The 21,907-nt window shown below is 47.8% G+C and overlaps 1 protein-coding gene across 1 annotated transcript in view; it reads left to right on the top strand.

Moving 5' to 3' along the window:
* The window catches only part of NPC1 (NPC intracellular cholesterol transporter 1), an 847,233-nt gene that overhangs the window by 123,680 nt on the left and 701,646 nt on the right, over positions 1–21,907 (top strand). The window lies entirely within an intron of this gene.

Genomic DNA, 21,907 nt, shown 5'->3' with positions numbered 1-21,907 from the left:
GGCTCCCCACATACTTCCCCACCAACCGAATGCCCACATTTCATCCGAATAATAATATCAATCAAACAACTATCGAATACAATGAATTTGGCCTCTTTCCTTATACTGTCACTCTGCATCCCAGCTGGTTCGGCCTGTAACGTTGAGGACATGTCACTCACATGAAAGGTAGAATCTCTGATATCGTCTTCCGCTATGTTCAGTGATATTGATGGTGTTTCATTGTCATCCACTTCATTCTCTTCCATTGCAACATCTGTTCCTTCTCCGGCGATGGGTGAATAAAACAATTTCTTCAACTTTCTCGCGGTCTTAGTTTTTGCGGGTGTGGATTCTGTGAATTGATCTCCGACTGCATCCGAACTACCAGGAGGACATTCACTATCGATGGCTGGATGTGGTATAGCTCCGTTGTCAATCACTTCATATTCTTCCCATTGGCACGATGCATCTCCAGTCTCAAGTCCCTGCCAAAAGGTTTGACAAGCAACATCTCTCGTTCGCTTCACTGTCTGTGTAGATCTAGTTCGTACACCCACTCGCAACTAGAGGACAGATTGGAAAAGGGATGTTCAGTTTAAACACAACTTACAGTATTGAACTATTAACAGTGAAAAACAACATAATATAGTGACCAGGACACTAACCTTCTTTTGCTTTCTTTTCTTTGAAACTTTCTAGCCTCGAACTTCAACAACGGGACGCTGTTGCTCCGACTCGTGTGTGCATGTCTCCACTTCCTCTTGCGCTGCAACGACTATATTTTCATGATAAGCACATCCATCACGCACTGACGCTCCATCGACTCCCTGAAACATAGAACTTTCATTAGAATGTATAATAATATTGAAAACACAAAATGTACTTGGGGACCAATACCCACGTACATCTCAATAGCAAAACACGAATGAACGCTTTGTGTAGAACATTCAAACGACAATTATTCACGCATTGATGATCTAGTTAGATGGAACTGTCAAGATCCATGCCTCGGGCTCCTCATAGACTTCCATTGATGATATCATTGAAGATGATGCTTCAGTAACTCCCTGAAACACAGTAATTGCATTAGTATGGTTTTCTATTTTGTTAAAAAGAACATACACTTTGTGCAGGCGTCAACGGCTCATCTAAATAGACCTGCACAAATGATCAGTTGTCTAAAATAAATAATGGATATCTAAATATGATTCGATTTGCTCGATCGTTGGAAGTGTCACCACCCAGAAATCTGCATCAACTACTAGGGGTGATGTTCTTGTAGAAGAAGCTGCGTCATCTCCCTGAAACATAGTACTTGCGTTAATAAAGAAGGAAGTATAGCGGATGTAATCACGTCATATGATTTCGCTTGATCGAACTGTCAGTATCCATACCTCGAAATGCATAAGAACATCAAGGGACGATGTAACTGCGGTGCACACTTCTGCAAGCTGTTGCGCCGACCCGTAACTGCATGCTCCCCCTTCTTCTTGGACTAATGCTCCATCGACTCCCTGAAACATAGGACTTTCATTAGTAATGAACACAATATTGAAAAAAGAAGACACATAGGAGGGCGACGACAGAAGGACATATCAATGGCTAAAAACGAAAGAAACATTGTGTGTAACAATCACGCTACAAGAATGCAAGATCTGATGATCTCCATCGATGGAACTGTCCGGAAACGTACCTCGAGCATCTGAGTGACATCAACGGTTGTCATCAATGCGTTGGACTCCTCAGCATCTCCCTGAAAGACAGTACTTGCATTATTTTGGATAACAATAATTATAACTGAAAACAAAGACTAGAGGACGAGTACAAGGGTGTACAATTAGGTAAAATAATTACACGATAAATTAAAACTATTGATTTACATGCCTAAAACAAGTCAGTGGCAGAATAGCCAAGTAAGATTACCCGATAGGCGCTTGAAGTGGCTGATGACTGCAATAACGACACGGATGGAGAATCTTCCGCCTTCATATTGAGTGGATACATAAATGGGGAAATTATTGTTAGCTAATGCTACACACTACCGCAAGGCCGAGAGATAAATACGTAAACTTGACTCACCAGTGGAGGGATGTGGACGAATAGAGTGGGAATAGCGGTTGAGAGCAATTTTCGCCTCGCTCGCGGTGTGTTCTTCTTTATTAGCAATGATGTGGAGTACATGTCTGAACTAAAGTGCCTGCTGCAGATGCGGTATCGATCACCCCTCTTGTCCGCAAAGACTTCTAGGACTCTACTTTCAAGCTCAGACGGTGGATATCCGCAATATCGGACCCATTCTCTTATCTGATCTATAGTCTTAGGGAAAACATGCATTATAGTACCTTCAGATTTATTATGGGTCTTCGAAGGGCAACCGCCAATGGAACAGGCAGGCATTGTGGAAAGTTCTGAAAAGTAAAGATCAACAATTCTCTATGAATACCAATGTGTTAAAAAATTAAATGACACATAAAAGGTTCAATGCAAGGTTCGTTTTGGTTCTTGGAACTATACACGTTATTCACATGCGGATAAGTATTTGAATAACTTTAAAAAAATAGAAAAATAATTTGACTAAACTCAGAACATATGACTAGTTCCTTGCATGTTCTGTCTTGAACGAAAAGAAATTGGACGCAAAATGATTATGGTACATGACCTTACCTTGACGAACAAACACTTAGATGCAGGGATCAGAGTAGTTTCTTGTCGTAGAACAGGGAGCAGTTCACAGGTTGCAAACTGACGAGTTTCCTCGAAGTGGTCACGGAAGTTCACAGAGACGAAGAGCAGATAACCAGCACCTTCACGGGTTGACTAGCAAAGCGCAAAGAAGTTCTCATTAGAAATATGAAGTGGGTTATAAAGAATTCGAAACAGGGGTGTGTTTGTGAATGAATGACGTGTATATGTCGTGGCATTATGCGGTTTGCAGGGGGCCGTCCAGCGTGAGGGGGGATGCTTGGCAGGAGACACGGGGTCTGGAGGTAGACATGGGAACAACAACCCATGCTCTATAGACCACTTTGAAGTGTACATGGTCTTTGGCACCTCTTGGCCTTTATCGCTCCCTGACAGCTCCACTTGCCAGCACAAGTACCGCGGTGCGAACTGCCTTTGATAGGGCGGGGGGTGGATTGGGGCGGTGGTCGTGCAGACAAGACACAGGAAGACTCGTGAATGGAGACACACTTATGTGGATTGCAGGGGGCCGTCCAGCGTGAGGGGGGATGCTTGGCAGGAGACACGGGGTCTGGAGGTAGACATGGGAACAACAACCCATGCTCTATAGACCACTTTGAAGTGTACATGGTCTTTGGCACCTCTTGGCCTTTATCGCTCCCTGACAGCTCCACTTGCCAGCACAAGTACCCCGGTGCGAACTGCCTTTGATAGGGCGGGGGGTGGATTGGGGCAGTGGTCGTGCAGACAAGACTCGTTTGCCGCAGGGCCTCACCAAGGAGAGGCCATCTAACTGCATGTAAGAGGCAGGCTGCAGGATCTAGTACATGGAAGGCAGAGGGGTGAGTTTATAAATACCTCACCCTCCCAGGAGAATATATGGGTGCAGTTCACCCTGGAGACCCTGGATGCCTAGGCAGTTAGCAGCAGGCTGGCCTGTGGTGGCAAGGCGGCACGGGCCAGAGGGGGTCATCTCTGTACCCGGTGCCCAAAAGGATGATTTATTATGATCAACCATATTGATTATTTACCGGGTTCAACGGTTATGTGGATTGAAGGTCGGCGGCCAGCGTGAGGGAGGATGCTGGCCGGAGACATGTGGTGTGACAAGACAAGGCACAGGAAGACTATTCAATGGAGACACACTAGATTCATTTAAAAAAATAAAAACAACCATTGTTAAAATATATGTTGGGTTTTATTTTAGATCTTAATTTCAATTGAACATAAATAATAAACATTACACATTGTAAAGTTCCGGTTGCAGCACATCCAGGGAAAATCCGCGGTATTGTCCACTGTCGCTGGGGAAATGTTGTCTAATAGCAAGTACCGCACAGGCAGGTATTACTCTCCGAACGCGGTGTCCGAGCCTCCCGTGAAGCCACCAAGTGAAGCAACGATAGGCCACCAGCCTGTACCACCTGTGAAAATGAAAGATGCAAACTGTATTAAAATGACAAAACTTTCTTATCACTGTCGATTCAGGTAAAAAATGTCATTCTGCTTTGAAAAAAATTCTATCTAGAAAATGCACAATATGGAACCAATTTACATGCATTCGAATGATATGTCGATGTAATTTTATATGTGGGAGACGACCATGACATAGTAGTGGCATCACTGACATCACAACCAGAGTATACTTACTCGTTACTCGGATTACGCGGACGAACAGTGCCGCGAAGTTCGTGCATAAGCACCATCATCATCCTCAACACGGTCCGTGAGAGGCAGGCTTCCCTGAACTCTGGCAGCTCGGTGATGCATTGCGGACTTGGCTCGCCTTCCGAAATGTAGGCCAAGCACCCGGAATTTTCACGGCAGCAGCAGTTCTCCTCCTCAGTTGGCATTAGCTCGCACCGATTGCACGTGCACCAGGTGGAGACGCCGTCCATGCGACATGGTCCAGGCTCTTCATCCGTTGACTGGTCCTCCCAACTGCCGTCCGAATCCCCATCGTTTTCGCGTGCTTGCCTTTCCAGTAGTTCCTGCTCGGTGTACTCGGGCTCGTACATATACGGCATTATTGTAGCCATTGTGTGGTAAAGAAAGTAAAATAATTTACAGAGATGGTACAGGTGTTCACAAGGCCTAGAAGCGGCGAAGGTAGCTGACCAGAGCACAGAAACGAGTCACAGAATACTCAAAGTAACACAGAGAGAATAATGGAATCGAAAATCTGCTGCTGTGTGTTGTGAAACGGTGTGTTTATACTTATTGAGGAAAGAGGCGTCCTGCCATTTCCATGGCGACACTTCATTAGCTGAGGCGCAGCGATTGTTGACACGAAACGTGCTTTGGCGTTGGGAAATGGGCGGTACGCGTCTGCTGATGTCAGGCTCAGGGGCGGGGGATTTGATTTAGTGCCGCAAAAGCAGGTGAGCCAGGTCGATGGGGGGAAATGATAGGATTATCAGAAAATGGCGGCTGATTTCGAGTGCGATAATGGACGAAAAGTCGGGTAAGGTCCATAGGAAAGTTTTCTACGATCTACCGAGTTATGCTTAAAAACACATGGCCGAACCGTAGGGTCAATAAAAAAAAAAAGTCCCGGAACTATCCTTTAAATCATTGGATATGACCTTTGATTCCACTCTCTCCATAGTTCCTCATATTAATCTTGCATTTATTCCTAATGCTGCTTTGACAAATGAGGCCTTTTCTTTTGGAATATCACTGCTCTATTCTGGCCAGAGCTTTAGTGGATTCAGATTATTCTACTGCAATTCTCTATATGCAGGGTCTACTCGGTCTTCTATTCATAAAGTTCAGGTTTTGCTGAACCCTATAGCTAGGATTGTTATCAACACTGCCAGATCATGGGCACTTATTACCCCGTGTTGCCAGTTAAGAGTAGAATTTCCCTTTAAATTGCTCACACTGGCTAATAAGCTCTCCGTGGTTACACTCCTCTTTATATTAAGCAGCGATTTATGTAATTGGAAACTTCTAGACCACTGCGCTTCACCTATTGTAATCTGAAAGACGTAGGAATATAAGAACATGTTAGAGCATTTGGCATATCTAGTGCCGTGCTGACTGCTAATTTATGGAATAGTCTTCCGACTGGTCTCTGTAAAACCGACAATCTGATAGTATTTCGTAGAAGACTGAAAACCTTACAGTTGTAATTGGAGAGTTATGATTGCTGTTTGGCTTGTGCACTGTGAAACCTGCTAGTAGTGCCTCTCGTGGCATAAGTGGAAATAGCCATGGAGAGTTGGGGTGGACCTCTTACTCCTTCTTGGTTGGTGGTTTCCCCAGAGGCTATAAACTTGCAATGCGACCCTTCTTTTCAACCTAAAGTGGTGTCGGCTGAGATCATTCCTTCCCTTCTGTCATAAGTAGGGATGTAACGGTACTACGGTATACCGTTAAAGATACAGTGAACCACTTAATTGAACAATAATAACCGTCACATTGTTTATACCGGTATACCGTTCATACCGTTAAGTGTGCTTTTCAAGTTCTGCGCAGTCTTGGTCTTGCACTGTTGGATGTCCCGTCTGCCAAGTAGTTTCAGTTTGAGCAGTTTTTAATGCCATTCCATAAACCACACGTGCCTGACACAAAATCAACATGTTAGCAATAGGAATAATAAATACAGTGCCAAGAAGGAAAGGGGTTTACTTTTTTTTATTTACATTTTTTTTTAAAGCGCTCACACAGCCCCAGGGCATCGAGGCGCTGTTAAAGAAATTGGTTTTGTTTATTTTGTTGCGTAATTGTTTTTGTCTTAGTTGCGTATTTATAACATGCTTATACACCCAGAGGTTTCTAAGCGCGGACCCAGGGATCGAACCTGTGTTTCTTCGTGTCGTCTTGCTTCCAAGGCACGCATGTTGCTGCTGAGCTATCCTCCCGGGACTTTGGGTTGGAGGCTTTGGGGTATATATATTTATAATGGATAATGTTTTCTAAACATATGACAATGGCGGATTTCCCTGGTTCTATCATTGAATTTACATATAATAAGTCACACTGCAAAATGTAATCATCTCTGTGGGTATTCCCTGCTGCCATACCAAAGGGTAACATGTCCGTGATTACTGAACACCTTTTGGCCCAGAAGTAAACTAAAGGCTGTAACGTAAAGAGAGTGCGTGTGTGTGCGTGTGTGTGTGTGTGTGTGTGTGTGTGTGTGTGTGTGTGTGTGTGTGTGTATGTGCACAAGCGTATACTACCATCAGACTCCATTGATCTGTGGCATGCAGATTATCAATTTGGCAACATGTTCATCTTCACCAGTAGCCAGTGGGGGAGCTAAAAGCCTAAATGACTACTTAAGAAAAGCTATTCAGTTTGCTTTGCCAGTCGCAGCAGGGCCCCACCTCCCCCTCCTCTCCACACGTGCGTTTGTGTTTGGTGCAAGCAAGGGGTGGCATTTCAGTGGAAAGTATGTTGAAAAGCCCAATTCTGGCCCTGGGTGCATGATTTTGTTTGTGATGATAAATCTGACAATTTATGACCTTTTAGAAAATATTTGTTAAGATTAGTTAACTCCACCTGCTATACCGCGATAACCATGATATACCGTCATTTGGCAAGAAGGTTATTGTACCGTCATAAAACTAATACCGTGACACCCCTAGTCATAAGTGACTGCCATGGGGCATCTGGATGTTCAGCAGGTGCTACTTGCATATCTAGAGCGGATAGCTTCTCTGAGGTCGGTCAGTCAGCTTGTTTGTCACCTTCGGGGCCTCTAGTAGGGGGGAGGAGGGCGTCAAGTTTGTCTATTGCCAGATTGGCAAAAGAAGTTATTGCTTTGGCTGATTCTCTGCTGGGTGCACGCTGCCCTCTTTGGGTGCAGGACAGATCGATCTGGGGGTTGGCAGCTTTGTGGGTGGCGGCTAGAGAAGCCCTGATTCAAGACATTTGTCGAGCCACCACTTGGCCTCTCCCTTCACATTTGTTCGTCATTGTCTGCACCTGCCGGCTCATGCAGATTAGCGCATGCAATGATTCAGCCGGCAGAGGACTTGGAGGCTATTCTTAATAAATCACTGGGTGTACAGCCAATGCTGGCTCTAGGATTTGAGGTGCCCTTGTGGCTAAAGATTTGTGGGGCCCCTCTATTTGCATTGCAGAAAATGCTCTCACAAAATGAGTCATTCATATCTGTGGGGATCGAATAAACTGACGTTCAGTATCTGAATTTTACCTGTTAATATTTCGGTTGTAGCAATATCAGGAATGAGGCTTATTTTGGAATAGCCGACCGAGTGACCAGATTCGTTTTTAGAGCTGGGTACCTCCAAAACAAAGTACTGTGACGAGGAAGAGCAGGACATCGAGTAATGAAGATCACCGGTAAGTAATCCAAACATACCTAATGTGACTGCACGTTTCAAGGATGTATGGCCAGGGGCCTTGGGCCAAACCGAGCAAAGTACTTTTGCTGCAAGATAGTGCAATCGTAACAAACCCTATTTACCGGAAAGATGAGTAAGCAATTCCACAGGTCTTCAAATGTCATCAATAGGGCTCAAGTCCAGAAAAAAGCGTGGGCATCATTAACATACGCTCAGGGACTGAACATACATACCCTAAAGTGAAATACACACATTTAATTCAACTGGCCTCTCCTAATAGAAGAAAATTCAAAATGGAAAAGAGCATTGTTTTTCACAAAATTAATCGATACCCGGAAGAAAAAAAAAATGAAATTTTCCAAGGACACTGCTGGCAAAGTATAAAAGGTGCGCACCCGTTTAACCGAAAAAATCTATATTGAAATATTCTATGGAAAGCAAAATACCAATACAAGACGTGTGCTTTGAAGACACTTTCATGTGATTTTGTGTGTTGGTGGGTTCAAATCCTGGTGGGTGAAAACTTGAGCAAACAAGCTTGCACACTGGCCTCAAAAACACTCCAGGGAATGGAGTCGGCACTGTGAAAAAAGTGGGCGGGTGCTGTCAACCCACATGTAATCTCAATTTCTACCCTGAAAATCAGCAAAGGGCCAGGTAGAACATCTTCAGTCCAGCAACCTCTCTTCCCACATCCATGGACCTGGTAAATCATCACAACAAATGTGCCCTCTGATACTTTTCCCCTCCTCACCACGTTTGGCTTTCAACAATACTCTGTTTTATAAATCGGACTTAAGTACACACATCAGAAAAGTATGCACATCATAATTAAAGTACTGCAGCAATATAGGAATCCTTATAGAAATAAGTTAAACAAAAAAGTACAAATGTTGCGTTATTTTCATCCCATTTTAAGAGTACAAATACCAGAATGCAATTCTACAAAATTATAAAAAATGGCTTGTAGGCTGTCTTTCAAGACTTAATCATAACAAAACATAGCGTGAAATGGTAACCTTTTGCATCGTTTTGCAAAGGCATGTTTTATAGATGTTGCAAGTGAAATGTGTCATTCACCCAAACAAAACATGCATTTAACACACCAAATGCTTACTATAGAGAAAGTAGAAAAGATCCATCCCCATTGGTGACAAGTGCACCCCATCATTGAGGTAGTACTCGGGGGGGGGGGGGGGGGGGGGGGGGGATTTCCTGCCTGATCTGCTCAAATCCTCTGCCTCTGCAGAATTTGGCCATTGCACAATTCAGCTTTCTCCTGGATTTTTCAACAGCTGCGTGAATATCTGCACCACTCCACTCCGGTCTCTGGGTTATTTCCGACCAGATGATTTCCGTTTCTCCCAGGTGTCCTGCTAGTTCCTGTAATGAGAACATCATTTCTCTCACTTTTTCTGGTCTGATGTATCTCTTAAAACACCCCGACCGTCACCTCCCAATCTGCCTGATCTCTTCTGCACCCAGGCCTATGGCTGCGGCCGAAGTGGCTGCCCCTATCCTAAATGAGTGTGTCCCAAACACTCCCTTTGTTTCCCCAATTTTCCCCAGCGCCATGTCCATAACCCTTCTAAACTGGAAGCGGCTCAGTGCGGACCCATCCCTGTGGATGAGCAGCGGAGTCCCCCCTGCTGAAGGTGGCCTCTGTTCGAGAAAGCCCATCACGGCCATGACTGGGCAAATTATACTCCCTATGATGGGCTGTAGAGCCAGTGTGCACCCTTTCCCCTCCAGATCGTTTTTTGATTTCCTTAAAAACTTGGTTAACTGCCCTTCTGATAAGTGTACATCCCCCAATTGTAGGAACCACGTTCCCATCGTATCAGTTTGTGAAGTTTAACAATGTCTATGGGCCGTCTTTCATCGGACCGTTTCATGCTCCGTTTGGCCCATCCCTTCATGGCCATTACAATGTAGTGTTCCTTTGTGGGGTCACTTTTACCCTCTAATTTACAATAATGGGCGATTGCCGCCAGGTGATAGGCCATCCATGATCTGGTCTTCCCCTCATGCCAACACCAACCCACAAAGGCCTTGATTTATGATCTGGACCACTGCCAGGTTATCTGACCAGAGCATCACCCTTCTGTTTCCCAGCAGTACCCCCCCCCCATAGCTTAAATGCTCTCACTATGGGGAAGAGCTCGAGCAAATGATGTCCTTGGTGATACCTTGCCGGTGCCACTCCCCGGGCCAGGCCATGCCACACCAGCTGTTGTCCAATATTGCCCTAAACTCCATGGCTCCTGATGAGTCTGTGACTAGCTTGAGCCTTTCGTTGGTACACCACTCCCCCCTCCAAAGTAATACCCCGTTGAATTTGTCCAAGAAATTGTCCCACATCCCCAGGTCTCCCGTACTTCGGTCCCCAACCTGACATGTTGCCCCACATGCTGCAACCCCACTGTTTTGAGCTCGATGCTTCTCGCAAACACTTTACCTGCCGGGATGACTTTCCCTGCAAAATTGAGGTTACCTGCCACCGACTGGAGTTCTTTCAGGGTCGCTTTATTCTTCCCCTTCAAACCTTTGATAGTCTCCTTCAATTTCCTCACTTTGTCCTGCGGGAGCCTGTACTCCCCTTTTACTGAGTCAATTTCTATCCCTAGGAATGTCAAGCAAGTCACCGGGCCCGCTGTTTTCCCTTTTGCTGGAGGGACCCCCATCACTTCCTTCAACCCCTGAAATGCACTCATGAGGGACCCACACTCCTTGGTCCCTTGTTTGCCTATGAACAAGAAATCATCTAGCTAATGAACTACACCCCCTTCCTGACACTCCTGCTTAACTACAAACTCCAGGAAGGTGCTAAAAGCCTCAAAATAGGCGCAAGAAATGGCGCACCCCGTGGGTAAACATTGATCATAGTAATACTGGTCCTGCACCTTGACCCCCAACAAGTGTTGACTTTCTCTGTGAATGGGCAACAACCGGAATGCCGACTTCCCCATCAGAGCCCTCCTTCCTGCCGCCCTCACCACTTCCACTGCATCCTCAATAGATGAATAATGCACTCGACACAACTCCTCTGCAATGCCATTGTTTACTGATTCACCCTCAGGAAAGGAGAGGTGATGGATCAGGCGATATTGACCTTCCTCTTTCTTAGGGACCAGCCCCAAAGGAGAAACTATCAAATTCTCCATTGGTGGACACATGAACTCTACCCAACTTGATCTCCTTGTTTACTTTAAGTGCCACCACCTCTGGCATCTCCAGTGCCTACCGCAAATTAAGAGCCTCCTTTCCCTACTTAACTTCTCTGCACAGGATTTTGAAACCCCACCTAAAACCTTCCCACAGCAGTTATGCATCGCCACAGTTGTGATATGTATTTAACCAGGGAGTCATTGCTTGGAGGCTAACTGGTGTGGGTAGACAATTTTTAATCATATTCTTATACATCCGTGGGCATGTTGCCTGTAACATTTTGGTTTTAACCTCATTCCCTCTTGACCTTCTCTTTTGCTTTGGGGCTGCTCCTTCGCTTCCCCTCACTGGCTGAGGAGTTGCGGTCCCCCGCACCTCTAACCCTTGGGTGCCTGAAGTGGCAGGTTTTGCCAAAGGGGCAACCCCCTTCAGTATTAACCCTCCAGCATTCCGCTTGCTCCCCCTGGTAGCTGGTTCTGTTGTTCCAGGAGGAGTACCCGCGAAAGGACGCCCTCCCCCGACTGGTGTAATCTCCCCTGCCCCTCCAAACCTGAGGTTTTTCTCCTGGGGCCTTCTCTCCTCCTTCCCCTGCGGGCACCATTTTGTCTAAAAATCCCCCAATATCCATCTCATCCCAAGACAAAGCTGGCCACACTTGCATTTTCAACCGGAAACCCCGATCATATTGTAACCATATTGTAACCCCCCCTCCCCCCATGCTTAAGGTGTAGCTTGTGGATATATTGTTCATACGCAATCATTGACAATGCATCCTGAGGATATTTCTCTAACATGATTGATATATATATTTCTGAGGCTTGTGGAATCTGCTTAGATCACATGCTGTGCATAGGCCGACATCTAGTGGAAGCTGCGGAGTATTACAGTTTGTTTTTCGAAACTCGAAAATGGGCGTCGACACAGGCGTGCCAGTAATACTATCCCTAGTGTGACGTCCACTGTACCCAAGATCCCTCACGCGTCTAGGATCCTCAGATTGTTTTTTTCCGCCATACTGGTCGGAAGCATCTTGCGGAGTCCCCTGGCCTTAGCCTTACTTTTGCTAATTATTAAAATTATTTACTGACATCCTTCCCCACCCCAACGTCGACACTCGACGACGGCTGGAGAAGACATCGACCGTCGGCTGCTGCACGACGGATCTGGGCCTCGGAAGGCCGCTGGCCTCGGCCCGGGCCTAGTAGGCCGCTGGCCTCGGCCCTGCAAGTAGGGAGAGTGGGGGGTGGTACATACTCTTCACTCTTGGTATATAGGTACACCTTATATATTTCCAACACTTACCAGCCCGCTGCCTCAAGGTGCGTATGGAGGGTACCCCTTTCCAATTCTGCCCCAAGTGCAACCGCAAATACCCTTGGGTCGACAGGCACGCCACGTGCAATCTCTGCTTGCCGAGGGACCACCCCGAAGCGAACTGCAGAGCGTGTAGTAGGTTTAAGCCTAAGACACTTAAGGACCGTTCGACAAAGCGTTGGGCCCACCACGCCAGGCAGGCGGCCATGGCAGCGGAGGGCGCCTTCAGCGATGGCAGCGACGCCGTACTTTCGGACGGCGAGGGCATTACGGCGTCGAAAGACTGCCGAGCGCAGGTCCCCGACCTCGGAAGGTTGTCCGGCAGGGCGGCTATGGGGAAGACCCCCGGCGACGCAAGCGCTACACACCCTACACACACTTAAGTCCAACCGAACCTCAACGTCGACTTCTCGGAAAGAGGCACAGATAGAACGGTCCAACTCGGTGTCCTCTGGGCGCTCTCGATCGAGATCGCCTCATGACGCAAGGCAATCATCCACTCTTGCCAAGAGTGCCTCGCTCCCTAGATTAACGGAAGTTCGATCGTCGGAAGACGAAGACGACTTCCACCCCCAGGCCGTGCTCCAGGAGACCGAGGCCGCAGTTAACACCAGCGAGGCCCCACGCTCGAAACACACAGATACCTCTCCCGACCCTCGACGCCAGCCGTCGAAAGTCTCTGGGGCCTCCAAGGGGCAGGGAAAACATTTTTCCACACACGGGGAGGGGGGGGAAACAGCGGAAAGCACAGCCTTCCACTCCTGTAAGACCATCCTTCCACCCTAAGCAGACAGACAAACACAAATCTACTGGGACATCAACATCCAGCAAGGGTACCCTTGATAAGTCCTCTAAGTTGCCTACTAAAGTCATACCCTGTTCCAAAGAATGGTCCAGTGAAGACATAGACAGGGTCATGTCAAGGATGTCTTCCTTAGCTGATTTTTATGACAAAAACCTAGAACATTTCCTTTCGTATGACCCTCAAGGGGCCACACCCTCAGGCTCCTCTGATCCTATCCCCCTAAGTAAAAAGGCCCGGTTCGAAAGACCTGAACCCTTCGAGGTGCAGCCTTACTCTACTCCATACTCTACTCCACACCCCAGATACCAAGGACAGCCTTTCCCTGAAGGGGACCAGGAGTTTAACATTATGGAGGAACAAACCGGGACTGAATACTATGCGGATGATGAGGACCTGGAGGAGGTAGAAGATGAGCAGGAAATTTACAGAGTAGATTCCCCGGTAGAGAGCGAAGCCCCAGTTACCGACTCGCCAGTTGATAACCAGCCCCTCCTTAATGAAGTTCTCGCTCGCGCAGCAGAACATTTTCACATCGACACCCACGGTGTACAGGAGGAAAGGGACTTCGCAGAAGAGTTGGTGGGAGAGAGGAGGCCGGTCGCTCAGACCATCCCTATCCTTAAATCCATCCAATGTAGAATAGATCCATCCCTGGTGAATCCTAACCTCACCAGAGCCGTCAACCCCAGAGTCGAAAAACTTTTTCGGGCAGCCCAGTCTGACCCTCTTTATATATGAGGACATCTGAAACCAGACTCCCTAGTGGTTACCAACACTCGGAAGAGGGCGGGGACACCCTTATCGTCGTCAGAAGCTCCTCCCGACAAGGAGAGCAAAAAACTGTATGGGTTTGGCAGGAAGGTAGCCTCAACGTCCGCCTACCAAGCAAGGATTGCAAACTCCACCACCCTGTTGGCAAGTTATAACTGCCATCAATGGGAAGAGGTCGCGGCGCTCATAGCCTCTGCTCCTGAACCGTTAAAGGGCCAGTTGGCTCGGATATCGGCAGAAGGGAGAGCCGTGTCTGGTTGCATATTAAAAGCAACTTTCGACGCCGCGGACAACGCAGGAAGATTGATAGCGGAAGGTACTGTTATCAAGAGACATGCGTGGTTACGGCAGTCGGGGTTCAAAACAGAAACCCAGGCTTCATTAATAGACAAGCCGGTGGAACCCGATCTATTGTTTGGGAAAGCGGTCGAAGACGCACTTAAGAATGCCAAGGACGAATACGAGACTCTCAAATCCCTTGGCCAGCTTACCAACAAACCCCCTAACCAGAGGGGGAACAGTAATTTTCGTCGCCCACGCGGCCAAAATTCACAAAGAGGCAACTATGCCCAAGGACACGGTACACAATGGAACAACAACCAGCAGTCTACCCAAAGTTACGGCAGGGGTAACAAGAGAGGTCGTGGAAGAGGCAGAGGCAGCCCCAACAAGGGAGGTGGCACGCCTCCACCAAAGCAGTGACGCTCAGTTCAGGGTCCCTTCTCACGCAACCCCAGTAGGGGGACGCATTTCCAACTTCACCCAGGCTTGGGAAGGGATCACCTCAGACAGATGGGTGCTGTCAACAGTGTCCACAGGATATTGTATAGAATTACTGCAGCGCCCCCAGAACCACCCTCCACGACAAAGAATACACTCCTTAGAACATCAGAAGATCCTTCTCGAGGAGATCGCCATTCTGCTAGAAAAGGACGCGATAGAACTCGTCCCAGGACACCAGGTAAACAAGGGTATCTATTCAACTTACTTCCTTGTGCCAAAGAAAGATTTGACAATGCGCCCAGTATTGGACTTACGGCCTGCCAACAAGTATGTCAAGCCCCAAAAATTCCGTATGACCACGCTACAAGAGGTAATCCCCCTCCTAAAAAAGGGGGATTACATGGCAACCTTGGATATGAAAGATGCTTATTTTCATATTTCCATGCTCCCAGCGCACAGAAAATACTTGCGCTTCAAGGTAGACAGTCGCCACTACCAATTCAAGGTACTGCCCTTCGGAATAGCTTCAGCACCAAGGGTATTCACCAAGGTACTGGCGGTGGCAGCTGCACACCTACGCAGGGAGGCAATCCCAGTGTACCCTTATCTGGACGACTGGCTCATAACGGGGGAAACCCCAGGAATTTGCAGGTCAAACATTCAGAGGACTATCGACCTCCTCCACGAATTAGGCTTCTCTATCAACGAGAAGAAGTCAAGTCTGGTGCCAAGCACCTCAAAACAGTTCATAGGAGCAGTCCTAGATACTCAGAAAGGATTGACCTTCCCTTCGGAAGAGAGAATTTGAAATATACTACTGCAAATTCCACATTATCAGTCAGGTCAACAGATAACGGTACGCAAAGCAATGCGGTTACTGGGCATGATGGCGTCATGCATTTACCTGGTCCCCCACGCGCGTCTGCGCATGCGTCCCATGCAGGAATGGTTGGCGAAACAGTGGTCTCAGGCAAGTGGTCAGTGGGACGATCTAGTGGTCGTTTCGCCAACACTCGTACAGAGCTTACACTGGTGGACAAGAGAGAATCTCGCAAGGGGAAAACCCTTTTACGATCCCGAAGTACAGGCAGTGGTGACTACAGATGCATGCCTGACTGGGTGGGGAGCTCACCATCTCCACCACACAGCTCAGGGTCTCTGGTCTCACTCAGTAGCCAAGAACCACATCAACCTGCTAGAGCTTCTGGCAGTATTCCGAGCGCTTCGGGCGTTCGAGCCCCATCTGCTAAACTTGTCGGTGCAAATCCGGACGGACAGCACGACAGCCATGTTCTATCTGAACAAACAAGGAGGGACTCGTTCGCCAAATCTGTCCAAGCTTGCCCAGAAAATCTGGATATGGGCACTCAGACGGAACATCTTCCTGTCATCACAACATGTTCCAGGGGAGCTCAATTCCCTAGCGGATGCCCTAAGCAGAGACTCCCTCCCAGAAGAACACGAATGGGTCCTTCACAGAGATATCGTAGAAGATCTCTTCTCTCAGTGGGGTTTCCCCACTATAGACCTATTCGCCACAAGCGAAAACAAACAATGCCCAGGATTTTCATCCAGGTTCCCCCAGCCAGACTCCCAAGGGAACGCCCTGATGAACAAGGAATCGATGACGCTCATCCTAGTTGCTCCCATGTGGGCGAGACAACCATGGTTTCCACACCTACGCAGGATGGCGGTGTGCGAGCCTATCAAACTCCCAGCCTGGTACAACCTACTGTCCCAGCAACAAGGTCAAACAGTGCACCAGAAACCCAACTCAATGAACCTGGCAGCATGGCTCCTGAGGTCATAGAGTTTGGGCATCTCAATTTACCACAGAGGTGTATGGACATCCTAAAAGAATCCAGGAAACCAAACACAAGGCACTGTTACTTTGACAAGTGGAAGAGATTCGTTATTTGGTGCCAGAATAAACAAATCAACCCAGTTGATTGCACTCCTTCCAACGTTGTAACATACATGCTCCACCTGCTGGACGCAGGGTTGGTTTTTAACTCTCTGAAGGTACACCTGGCAGCCCTCTCGGCTTACACCACATCCCATAACAAAGTATCGTGGTGGAAAGTACCAGTAGTTAAAGCCTTCATGGAAGGAGTAAAGAGACTTCACCCTCCTATTTCGAACCCACCGCCAGGATGGGACCTCAATGTGGTGCTAGCTAAGCTCATGGGCCCCCCTTTCGAACCCATGCATAAAAGTAGTCTCAAACACCTGACTTATAAAACGGCCTTCTTAGTAGCCATTACCTCTATAAGAAGGGTCAGTGAAATTCAGGCTCTGTCAGTGCAGGATCCTTTCTTTACTATCCACAAAGACAAACTGGTTTTACGCACACACCCTAGGTTCTCACCTAAATTTATATCTAAGTTCCATGTAAACCAGTCCATCGAGCTTCCGGCTTTCTTCCAGAACCCGCAAAGCTCAGCTGAGGTGAAACTACACACCCTTGATGTGCGTAGGGCGGTCCCCTACTATGTAAATAAAACCAGACCGCTAAGGAAAACAGATCAACTGTTTGTCTCCGTAGCTACAGGCAGAGAGGGGGATCGCGTCTCTAAAGGCGCGATCTCGAAGTGGATTATCAACTGTATACAGCTGTGTTACTCTCTTTCGGAAAAAACTCTGCCTTTTACGCCAAGGGCCCATTCTACTAGAGGCATTGGGGCCACTCTGGCTTTCATTGCAAATGTTCCCCTCGACACCATTTGCAAAGCAGCTACTTGGAGCTCTATTCACACTTTTACTCAGCATTACTGCATTGACACTCATTCCAAGGCAGATACACAAGTGGGACAAGCGGTTCTAAGACACCTGTTTGCTCATGACCCTTCTCACATCCCACCTCCTTCTTCTGGTACTGCTCGCTAATCTATGCACAGCATGTGATCTAAGCAGATTCCACAAGCCTCAGAAGGGATACATTACTCACCGTAATCGTATTTCTGATGCTTGTATCTGCTTAGATTCACATGCGACCCACCCTTCCTCCCCTCCGAGAGAAGGCGCATGATTGCTTGTAGTCTTACCTTTCTGTCTATCTGCTTGGATTATCTGTACTCACGCTACTCCTCATGCTTCCTCATGTCACAAAAAATACAATCTGAGGATCCTAGACGCGTGAGGGATCTTGGGTACAGTGGACGTCACACTAGGGATAGTATTACTGGCACGCCTGTGTCGACGCCCATTTTCGAGTTTCGAAAAACAAACTGTAATACTCCGCAGCTTCCACTAGATGTCGGCCTATGCACAGCATGTGAATCTAAGCAGATACAAGCATCAGAAATACGATTACGGTGAGTAATGTATCCCATATACACTTATTTCTATAAATTCTTTCCTCCACACCTTCTCCTTGGTGGCCGCTGGTATGTGCCACTCTAAGGAGTTTACCGACATTCAGACCGGGGCAAAGCCTGGCATTGGCCTCCCATACTGTCATATTAGGCCACCACATTCCTTCTTGCCCGCCTTTGGCATTGGTAACTGAGTTTACCCCTGGCCCTACTGCCCCTTGACCCCACAAGGCTGGAGCCTGAGCTGCCCCATCAGCACTGCACCTTCCCGGGTCATTGAATTACTCCCCCTTATGGAATTTGCATTGGCCAGTGCTGTGGCCTGCTGCCCCTGAGGAAACTGCACCACCCCCCCCCCCCAGGAAATACAGAGTTGGGATAGTTACCCGTCCACTGGCCTACCCCCCCCCCCCCGACAACCCAGTACAGGCCGGGGTTACCTGCCTGGTGGCCCCTCGAGCCCAGCCCCCCTGGCACCAGTGTCACCCCTCTCTGCTGTACTACCGCAGCCTCACTTGCAATTTGATTGAAAGCATTCACATTACCACTCAATAATTGCCCATTGCCCCATTACCCCATGCCTGCATACATTGCATTATCATACCTTTCACTGCCTCCAAGGATGTGGGCCCCCTCTTCAGTCACAGCCACCGGTCTGGTTGCAGGCGTGCTGGGTGGACCCTGGTTCCCTGGCGCTTCCAAAGGTGTAGATGCCGGTACGGCTACGACCTCCTGTGTCCTTCCTTTGCCTCTTGCCCCAGTCACCCTGGGCTTCTTGGCTTGCTCCCTGCTTGCCTTGGCCTTCTGTGTCGTGGTTCTTTTTCTTTTTGCTGTTGGTGCCTCCTCTTCCTCTACCTGTTCTCCTGCTCCTTTTTCCCCTTCCTGGCCTTGCGCGTCCTCATTGTCCGGGAACATTAGGGGGGAATCAGGCCTCTGACTGGGCCCTGCCTGCTCCTCCCTTGGTTGAGGAATAATGGCCTCCATCCAGTTGGGCCCGTGTTTGGCCGCTGCCAACCTGGCCATTGCCATGAATGCTTCCAAGTCCATGTTTGTATTAGCCCCAGCGATGTCTAAAGATCAAAGTTTGATTCTAATGGTCGCGCTGCCCACTCCTGCAGTGAGCGATCCCCACTTCTGGGCCCCCTTTGTCCTGGGCCGTTCCTGTAGGGCTTTGTGTTTCGCCCAGCTGTTGTTGCCAGATGCGGAGACTAAGCCACGTTGTCCCCACCCCCAGGCTTGTGCCTGCGACGAGGCTCTGTGCACAATTGCACTGTTCGCGGGATGCGGCGGGGGGGGCGGTGGTGTGGGTGTGGGGAGCGAGCTCCACGACCCTCCTCTGGCCGTGGGTGGTTGCCGAACCGCTTGCTTCCAAGCTTTCACCCTTTCCGGCCCGTATCTTGTGCTCCCCTCAGGCCATGTTGCTCTTGTTGCAGGCAGGCACTGCAAAACCTTCCCCTTCCGGCTGCCTTACCTGTTGTTGCGCGTCCTCTGTCTGTGTCGCCCTCGTGCTTTTCTCTGCTGCTCCTTCCGGTCGCCGGCAATGCCTGTCCGAGGAGCCGCTCCTTTCAGCGTCGGTGCCTCTGCCCGTTCCGCACTGCTCCCTCGGGCTCCAGCACCTCCGCTGGTCCTGCACCGCTTCTCCTTGCCTTCTTGGTGCTGCTCGGCGCTCCGCTGACGCTGCTGTAGCTCCACTTCCTCCTTCACAGCTGATCGGCTTAAAGCTGATCGTGCTCCAGCGGCGGCGGCGAGTCCTCTGCTTCTGCTGTCCCTGGTGCCTCGGCGACCGCCTCTGACAAAAGCCTTCTAAACGCATGAAAACGAACTCCAAAACGAAATATTCTTCTTGGTAATACGGGCGGGCGTCCTTCTGCAGAGGCTGGATGCTTCTTGCAGTAAGGAGCCCACCTGTTATAAAGGGGTAGCCCTGCCCCTTTTCTTTGTAGCCTTTTGCTGGCTTTTCTGTTCGCTGCCACGCTTTTCCCGGGCACATCCCCCTCGTACAGGGGGGAGGGGGGAAGGACAGGAGGAGGACACCGCCCTGGTTAGCGGGGTGCCTCCTCCATTTTCTTTGGGTCTCTCGTCGTCTCTTTCCCAATCCAAATTGCCTTTCTCTGTTCTTCTCCAGAATTTCTTTTCAGTAGTACACTTTCTAAACTAATTGAAGTAGTCGACACAGTATTGTAATATTGGATGGGTCTGTATTTAAAAAAAGCCATCCGCGAATTGATTATGAAGCCATACCTCTCGATCCCAACAGAGTTCATTCATTACATTCAGTAATATGACCTACCACAGTGCTTGCACATTTCCTTTTTAGTGCACAAGCCCTGGAAATGCTAAAGCAACACTTTGCATTAAATTTAGGACTGGCACACTGACCATCACCTGTCAACCAAATCCTTTTCCCTGCGAGCGCACATTGCCCAGCGCTACCTGCGCTTTTCACCATGCCTCATCTATTGCAGGGAAGAGGTATTTTCTCTGGTGCCTGAAGTAGGAGTTACTTGATTTGCACTGTAGTGCAAAAAAGGCACAAGTAGTACCGTTTTTTTCTCTCATAAGGTTGAATGGCTAAATAAATGCACATGAACTTGGAAGATTGCCCGCTACAACATTCCCGAGGGGTGGTTGAGGAGACCATGACCAGTTGTAGTGCTTGTCTTCACAGGTTCTTTTAATGGTCCAGTTGGTTCCAATTACAATTTTCTTCATCAATCATTGGTTTGCCACATGTAGTACTGTGGGTGCATTTCAGCATCTTTGGTCAAATATCCAGATGGCAGCCCTCAAACACAATAGCTTTGGGTTCCCGCCCATGGAATCCTTTCGTTTGGAAATTCATATACTTCAGCCTCAAACGTGGAAGTAATTTCTCCAACACTAGATATTGTGTAGTCTGGGCTGATTTTTTGTTGTAATTATCCACAAAGCCTTGAAGCTCTTTTGTGGCTTCAAAATCCGTTCATTCTGGTGCATATGATGTGATCAGTGGGTTCCATGTAATTTCATAGACAGAAATGGCTTCGTAGTAATTTACTACGAAGTATTTCCTTCGAAATTTAACATTGCTTTTTTAAATTCATTTTTTATTATTTTGTGGGGGTTCCCCCATACCCTTCCTTCTTTCGTTACTGCCCCTACCCAAAAACCCTCCTCACCCCCTTTTTGCCCCATAACCCATAAATACACATATAATACTTTGTAATAAATGACCACTAAGTAACTACTGTTGATAAAGCAACAGGATACCTACCGATCAGTGATATTGGGAAATTTCTCTTTGCAATACGCAATCTGGCATTCAAGGTGTAGATTGTGTAAAACATTGATCCGCTCTGAATTGGATTACCTCTTTCGTTTCTAATGACAGTTGAGGAGGATACACTGAGGAGGAGCAATGGTCTTTCATCTCCTTCAACAGCTCTGCAGGCCACTGCACTTGGGCATCCTTAATGACCACATTGGGTGATGGTTCAGGTGGCTGCAACATACATTGTTCCCAAATCACTGTAGTTTGATAGCCTGTATGCTTTGTTTCTGCATTTGCCTGTTATTCTTTTTCCTAGGCATCCACATGAAAGTAATACAATTAAAAATGTAAATGTTTTTAATATTTTTTTTTTTTTTAATTTACATTTAGGATCAACAAATATTAAGTATACTTTGCAAATCAATGTTAAGAAAGTAGGTCGATAGTTTTAGAAGGTCCAATACAGCAATATTTCTGTAAGACTTGATTCTGTAAAATTAAAGTGCAGTTTATCATGTGCTTACCCTTGTTTTTTGATGCAATGCAGGGTTCTACATTGCTGGGAGCTATTTAGCCCCTG

This window comes from Ambystoma mexicanum, chromosome 5q (genome assembly GCF_040938575.1).
Source record: "Ambystoma mexicanum isolate Mex_15411 chromosome 5q, UKY_AmexF1_1, whole genome shotgun sequence".
Classification (NCBI taxonomy): Eukaryota; Metazoa; Chordata; class Amphibia; order Caudata; family Ambystomatidae; genus Ambystoma; species Ambystoma mexicanum.
This window is presented reverse-complemented; position numbering and strand designations above follow the sequence as displayed.